This window comes from Delphinus delphis, chromosome 9, assembly GCF_949987515.2.
Source record: "Delphinus delphis chromosome 9, mDelDel1.2, whole genome shotgun sequence".
In the NCBI taxonomy this organism is placed as follows: domain Eukaryota; kingdom Metazoa; phylum Chordata; class Mammalia; order Artiodactyla; family Delphinidae; genus Delphinus; species Delphinus delphis.
The window spans coordinates 81,124,467-81,132,489 of record NC_082691.1 but is presented as its reverse complement, the minus strand read 5'-3'; the positions used below and the strand labels follow the sequence as shown (position 1 = coordinate 81,132,489).

The following is an 8,023-nucleotide window of genomic DNA, read 5'->3' as shown; positions in this document are numbered from 1 at the left end:
AGAGTGAGATGGCAGGGCCAGAGGTGATAGGAAAACTACACGGGTCTTAACAAAACTTATAAGAGGACATTATCTTTCTTTCCAAATGCTCAGTTTAAATTAGTTCCCCATAATTGGTGTAGAAAATAAAGAGAAATATATCTTTACCCTTCAAACAGCTTGATAAAATCTTACATCTGTAGCTAACCAGAGTGTGCAGGTATGTCAGGAACCCCACTTAAAAGAAGTAAATAAGAAGCGTATCTACACAGCCCATCTAAACAAAATCCTAAAAATTTGCTTTGTGGAGCTGAATGGCTAAGATGAGCTGTTATAGTAATCAAATTACATAAGAAATGGCCAAATGTCTATTTTGTGCTGTGTGGAGACAGACACTAGCAATCCAAGCTAGGGAGTTTTAATGAGGAGACTTAATTAAGGCACACATCTTCAGAAACATGAGTCTCTGCGAAAAATCACTGCCAAACTCAGTGCTAATTAGCAAAGACTGGGAATTCAGAAAATCCGGCTGTTAGAAAAAAGTATGCTAAAGAGTAACTATAGAGTACTGCCCACAGAGTATATTGTTGGGGTTTTGATCCTGTGACAGAAACTTGTAGATCTGGACAGCAACAGGTCTTTGAATGATGCCCAGCCAGTCTTCCCCACTAAGAGCAGAGTTCTTCCAAAAACATCCTGACACCTGGGAACCTCAAAACCAGAGACCAAGGACTCATTACATTCTTTGGCTATCCTTTCAATTTTTGAATAGCTCAATTTAATTGTAAGTATTGTCTTCAACTGAGCCAAATCTGTCTCTTCGAGGTTTTCATTTATTAATTCTGGCTCTGTGAAATTATCCAGATGAAGTCTAACCCCACTTCTCCATACCTCTATCTGTTATGTTTTCTCTTTTGTAGCACAACAGGATTCCCTGTTGTTTCTACCGTCCCTCATGTAACCCTGCTTCAGACCTTACCACCATCTGGGTCAGTATCTTCTGAAAAAGATCCAGTTGCTGTTTTTCTTAAAGCTGTGGTGCCTCAAAATGTAATCTATTCAGTGTGTCTCCAGTCCTCTGGACTCTAGAATTTTGTAATTGCTACCTAAGTTTGTATTAACATTTTGGCAGTTACAACACACTGTTGGCTGATTTTGAACTTGTAATCAACTAAAACACCTGTCTTTTACCTATGAACAGCTATTGAGCCAGGTTCCTCTACATTTTGTACTCCACCAGTTGATTTTTAAGTCCAAATTTGTTTCATTCTTATTGAACAAATGATCAATGTCCACTTGTAGAAAAATTAGAAAACGCAGCAAGATAACCAAGATAAGCAAGAATATAAATTAAGTATAAATCATCCCTTTATTCCAAACATTTGAAGACAATTGCTATCTACATTTTGATAAACACTTTCCCAACTGCCTTTTCTATGCATATATATGCTGATTGTTGGATATTTATGTGAATTTTTGTCTACACACACAAAATATAATTACATATACTCTTATGATCTACCCTTTTTCTAAGTTGCACTTTGTAAATACCTTTAAAATTTTAAGATACATATTTATTCATCTATATTTTCCTTTCAAATAGCTTCACAATACTCCAGTTTTAGACGTAACATTGTTCCAGGTACTATGGCTGTGTAACAAACCACTTCAAACTGTAGTGACTTAAAACAACATTTATTTTGCTCACAAATCTGCAATTTGGAAGCGCTCAACAACTTGTCTGCTCTAGTTAGAATCAGCTGTAGTGGCTGAAAGGCTGGAGGCTGGAATCATCTGAAATCTCATTCACTTATATGACTAGTAGACGCTGGCTGTCAGCAACAATCTTAACTGGGGCTTTCTGCTAGGACACCTAAAGATGACCTTGCCATGCGGTCTGGGCTTCCTTACAAGCTGGGTTTCAAGGAAGAAAAGCCCCAAAGGAGAGAGAATCAGGTGGAAAGTCGTATTGCCTTTAAAAGTCATCCAATTTCACTTTCATCATATGTTATTCAGTGAGGGAGCCACAAAGTCCTGCCTAGGTTCAGGGGAGGGGAAAATGTAAATGGGGGAGTGACAAAGTTAAGGAAGAGCACGTGGGACTGGAAATACTGTTATGGCTATCTTTGGAAATCACTATCGCCACAGTCATAATTCATTTCACCTACTTAATACTGTTTAAAATGTCCACCATTATAAAAAATGCTTCAACACAATTCTCAAATAGACATTTGTATTTACACAATTATTTCTGTAGGATATTCTGAGAACAGTGATTACAAAGTTTAAGCACATTTTTAAGGCTTTTGATAGATATTGGCAAATTGCCATTCAGGCACATGAATGGCAATTGAGACCCCAATCATCAGTGTACGAATGGAAAAGCCCATTTCTTAACTCTAGCTTAAACACTGCATATTATCAGACTTCTTAGTATTAGCCAGTGCTATAGTATTGTTATTTAAATTTGAGTTTGTTTGATTACTAGTACATCTGAACATTTTATACGTCTACTGATTATTTGTATTTCTTCTTAGAAATTGCTTTTTTCTTGGCCTTTGATCACTTTCCTTTTGATCTCTCTCTGAAGTATTTTTTAGAGAATTTTATGTATTAACATTAAACCTTGTCAAATATATTGGAATGCTTTTCCTGATTTCTTATTTGCCTATTATACTCTATGTAAAGTTCTGATGTTTTCCTGTTTTCAAAAGAATATTCATTTCTTAATAATGGTTTATTTGAGGTCTTCTTCAAGACCCACACTTACACAAAAATTCACCTATATTTTCTCCTAATACATTTTTTAAGACTTAATTTTTATATAAAATCCTTAATAAATCTGAAATTTGGGTGTATGGGAAGAAGTAGAAAACTACATTTTTTTTCTAAATATCTCTTTTCTTGAAAACCATTTAATCATTTCTCCTATTCTTTACTTATTTATTATTTACCATACACCAAATACATAAACATACTAGTTCCTAGTTTTTTTATTTTCTTCATGATTCCATTTATCTGTCTATTACAACTTGTCTATCAAGCTATTCTACCTATTTATCAATGTATTCTTATGACGCTATTCTAGATACTGCTGCTTTATGGGCAATGATATGTAAACTTTTTTATTTCTTAAAGCCATTTGAGAATCTGATGGATTGTTTGGATTCTATACCTAGAAAAATGCACGTATGGGCATACACAAAACTGTTTTCAGGGGCTTCCCTGGTGGCGCAGTGGTTGAGAGTCCGCCTGCCGATGCAGGGGACATGGTTTCGTGCCCCGGACCGGGAGGATCCCACATGTCGCAGAGCGGCTGGGCCCGTGAGCCATGGCCGCTGAGCCTGCGCGTCTGGAGCCTGTGCTCCGCAGCGGGAGAGGCCACAGCAGTGAGAGGCCCGCGTACCGCAAAAAAAAAAAAAAACTGCTTTCATTCAGTTTCCTACGATTATCCATCTCTGAGACCCATATAAGGGGACTTCATCTTTGCATATATCTCATGAATTTAACTCTGAGTATTTTATTCTTTAGACTGTTATTGTGAATGAGTTCTTTTTTCCATTTCATTTTGTTATATTTGTTTGTTGATAGCATATAGGAAAGCTGTGGATTTTGTTAAACAATTCTTTTTGTCCAGCCACCTTTTTGAATTCTTTCAAATCTAACTGTTTTCATTTCAAATCCTTTGTGTGTTCTATATAGACAATCAAACCATCTGCACTGAATATAATTGGGTCTTCTCTTTCCCAGCATTTAAATATGTTAGAATATTTAAAACATATATCTTAGCTAGAATATCTAAAACAAGGCTTAATAATAATGGAGATAAAATACTTCTATTTTTATTCATTTTTTGATGCATGAGTTAATGAGAATGCAACTAAAGTTTCACCTGGTTACATGTGCAAGATAAAAATTTTTCATTGTGTTCAATTTCCTTCTGTTTTTCATAAGTTTTTCTTCTATTCCCAGTTTGTTAAACATAAATGCCTCTTAAAGTTTTTATTTAGATATAATTCACTTACCAAAAAATTCATCCTTTTAAAGTGTACAATTTAGTGGGTTTTAGCACAGCCACAAAATTATGCAACCATTACCATTATCTAATTCCAAAACATCTTGTCACTCCAAAAGGAAATCATTCCTTAGTAGTCACTCCCCATTCCCACTTACCCCAGGCCCTGGTAACCACTAACCTATCTTCCATCTCTGTGAATCTGCCTATTCTGGACATCTCATATAAATACTTTCTTAGTGAATTCAGCCCATTATTTCAAGTCTAATGATATTTCTGAATTCTGATTCTACTCCAGATCATATTAGCTATTAATTCTTTAATGCTAGATGAATGTTGATCAATTTCCTAAGTATGCCTCTGCATCTTAAGTCATTAAAAAATGTCACAGAAATGTTCCAATCATTTGTGCAATTTCTATGTAGGAATCTCCTGTTACATTGGTGTAACAAGCTAAAAATTTACTCATCTTTAGAATCATCTTGTCTGCATGCCTGTATTTTGCCTAAAAAAACTGTTAAGTGATTAGCTAAAAATACAACATATTGTTTCTGCTGTAGCAGCCAAACTCTGCCAAATGCTGAAATTAGAGTTTTGGGGGCAAAGTTTACTCTAAGTCACTACGTATTAGTTCTAATCAATGCACCTTGTTCTGTATGTGAATAAACTATCTCTTTCATAACAAAGGCCAAACTCTTTTCTAGTATTAACTACAAACCTAATGACCCACAGTTTTTAAAACAAAACTTTAAAAAAATATATCAAATTGTTACAGTTTTTCCATACTCTAAATTCTGTAAGTTTTCCCTTTTCCATAATACCTAAAAATCATAGACAATGGGCCAATTGCTGAATATCCACTTTAGTGTCTGCTTTGTAAACACCACAGCCTAGATGGATAAATGGTGAAAGGGAAAACAGTATAATTCACATCAATCTGCCAAGTTGCTAGTGGTTCTTGACCCACAGTTTATGAAACCTTCCATATTGAATTTTATTATATTCAGAATATCATTCCTCCCTCAAACATTTGATCACTATAAATTATTATGAAAGATGAAGAGTCATGGACTCTGACATGCATGGCATGAGCATAGGGAAGGGCCAAGGAATGGTCCCAAGTAGCACTTCGGCTCTTCAGGCCCCCTACCCTCAGATGGGGCCCAATGTCTGCTTCTGGGGCAGGGCTGGACCTGCCACCAGTCCCGGAGCGGGTATGGAGGCTCCTCTGTCCACTCAAGCTCCTCTCACAGCCCAGTCCTTCAGGCCCCCAGTGCTGTCAGCTGCAACCTGGCATTTGGACAGAACTGGCTTCCCACCAGGGTGAGGCCTCAGACTCAGAAGCTATCCATCCTCTGGAATCGGTCTCTTTCTAATTCCTTCTTGTAAAAGAGCTTGACCTCCCAGCTCACCAGGCCTTTGGTCTTGTGTGGATGTGTGTATACATACATGTGTACCATAGAACCAAAACAAAAATGGAATCACTTTTGTTGGGGACAAAATGGAGTTGGCTAATGCAGGCACATTAACGAAAAAAATGAAGCTTAACCTTACCTAACATTAGCTACAGGAATTTACAGCTCTTCTCAGAAATTAGCAGAGGACGCCAGCCAATCCGCAGATGCCAAATCTGTTCACACCATCTTTGGCACTCCTTGTTCCTGACTCAGCTACTCTGAGCCAAACAAGGAAGAAGGCCACCAGGCTTCAGCTGAAAAAGACAAATTCCGCATTTACCCCTTTAGTCCTTACTAGTCCCTTGTGTTATTTCACTTTCTTCTTTTTTTTTTTCATTTTCTTTGTAATATCAATGCCTTTGTTACTGGTTTCTAAGAACTCATTTATGACTAAGGATGTTAACTATTTGTCATGCAATGCAAATGAAATGCTGTGTTTTATTGCCATCAATTTACTACAGTGCGGCTTCCCTGGTGGCACAGTGGTTGAGAGTCCGCCTGCCGATGCAGGGAACACGGGTTCGTGCCCCGGTCCGGGAGGATCCCACATGCCGCGGAGCGGCTGGGCCCCTGAGCCATGGCCGCTGAGCCTGCGCGTCCGGAGCCTGTGCTCCGCAACGGGAGAGGCCGCAACAGTGAGAGGCCCGCGTACCACAAAAAAAAAAAAAAAAAAAAAAAAAGTACTGCGGTGTTCTGTATTTTGGTTATGTATTAAAATATAATCATGTAGTGTTTAAAAACAAACAAACAAAACACCTTTAGTCAATAACTAGCAGGGAACTTATTGCTCCCGCAGCCTTGGGTTTCCCGGTTTTGCAGGTCGTAAGCCTTGCAAACAAACTCATCTTTCTGCTTTGTTTTACTGTGTGTTTTTGACAATACATACCTGTGTGCATATAGGGGCCAGAACAGAGGTCCAAACTCACTGACGCAGTCCAGGACCCAAAAAAGAAATGACAGAAAACCTTCCTCCAAAAACGGCGGAATTGGAAGGGTGTCGGCGAGAGTCCTTTCCGCGCGCGCTGTATCGTCGCGCTGAATAGAAGACACACACCCTGAACTTTCGCGAGAAGTAGGAAGTATCGCGCCGGCGCAATGCAGTAGCTCCTGCTGGCTTTGGCAGGGTCGCTGGCGGGTATGTGACAGAAGCACTCAGTGTGGAGTCCACTGCACCCCCGGGGACTCGCCATTAGGAGCAGCACCTTAGCCAACACCTCGGAGATCGAAGCCGAGATGGCTTAGACTAAAAGAACAAGACCACAGCACACCACTTAGGGCTGCTTAAGGCTCGCTCTGGTAAGCTTCGCGGAGAACTCATTACTCGAACAGGTGGTGGTGCTGGTGAGCCGGAAGGTTTTGTTGTACCCAAGACAGGTGGTGCTCGAATTGGGTTTGTGGGCTTTCTAACTATGAGGAAGTCAGCCCAGCTCAGTAACTTGGCAGGGGTATATTCTGAGGTGGCAGCCTGAATTCACTACTCTAACCACTGTGCCCCGTGTCATCAGATACAGAGGGGCCAAGATCCAGCTCCTGGATCTCCCAGGTATCATTGAGGGTGCCAAGGATGGGAGAGGCAGAGGCCATCAAGTCGTTGCAGTGGCCCGAACATGTAACTTGATCCTGGTTGTTCTGGATGTCCTGAACTGTTGAGACATAAGAAGATAATTGAAAACGAGCTGGAAGGCTTTGGCATTCACTTGAGCAACAAACCCTCTAATATCGGTTTTTAGAAGAAGATAAGGGACGCATTCATCTGAAAGCCTCTTGCCCTCAGGGTGAGCTGGATGCTGAAACTGTGAAGAGCTTTCTGGCTGAGTACAAAATTCGTAATGCCGATGTGACCGTCGCGATACCACAGCTAGTGACTTCATTGAAGTGGTGGAAGGAAACAGAATTTATATCCCCTGATATCTATGTGTTAGTTAAATAAGATTGATCAGATCTACACTGAGAAATTGCATATCGTCTATAAGATGCCTCATTGCACCCATCTCTGCCCATCACTGCTGGAATTTTGATGACTTGTTGGAAAATATCTGGGAGTATCTGAAACTAGTGAGGACTTAGACCAGACGCAAAGGCCAGTTCCCAGATTACACATCCCCAGTGGTGTTCTGCCTTACCCCAGAACCACAGTGGAGGATTTCTGCTGAAAATTCACGAAAATCTTATCAAAGAATTTAAATACGTTCCAGCCTGTGGTTTCTCTGTGAAACACAAAAAAATGGTTAAAGCCATATGTTGGGGGATGAGGATGTCATTCAGACACGGAAAACTTCCCCTTTCTCCATCTGCTAGGCCAACCCCTGCAGCTTTCCAAATGACCAAGCATCCTACCCCAAACCCCTTCTGGCTTTGGATCAAGATTCAGGAGGGAGATGGAGGCACCCAAACTGGCCCTGCACTTATCTTCATGTCACCTTGTACTTCGAACTGCATAAAGGACCAGGTAGGAAAAAAAAATGACCACATCCATTAGGATTTGTTTATTTATTTATTTATTCTTTATCTATTTGGGAATTCATAATTAAGGTGGTCATAGGATCATAAACATTTTTGAAATCTTGTTCAG

The 8,023-nt window shown here is 39.6% G+C and overlaps 1 pseudogene; it reads left to right on the top strand.

The window, feature by feature from the left end:
- The first annotated feature begins 5,060 nt into the window (after nucleotides 1-5,060).
- LOC132430533 (developmentally-regulated GTP-binding protein 1 pseudogene) lies at nucleotides 5,061-7,749 on the top strand (annotated as a pseudogene).
- Nucleotides 7,750-8,023: the final 274 nt, after the last annotated feature.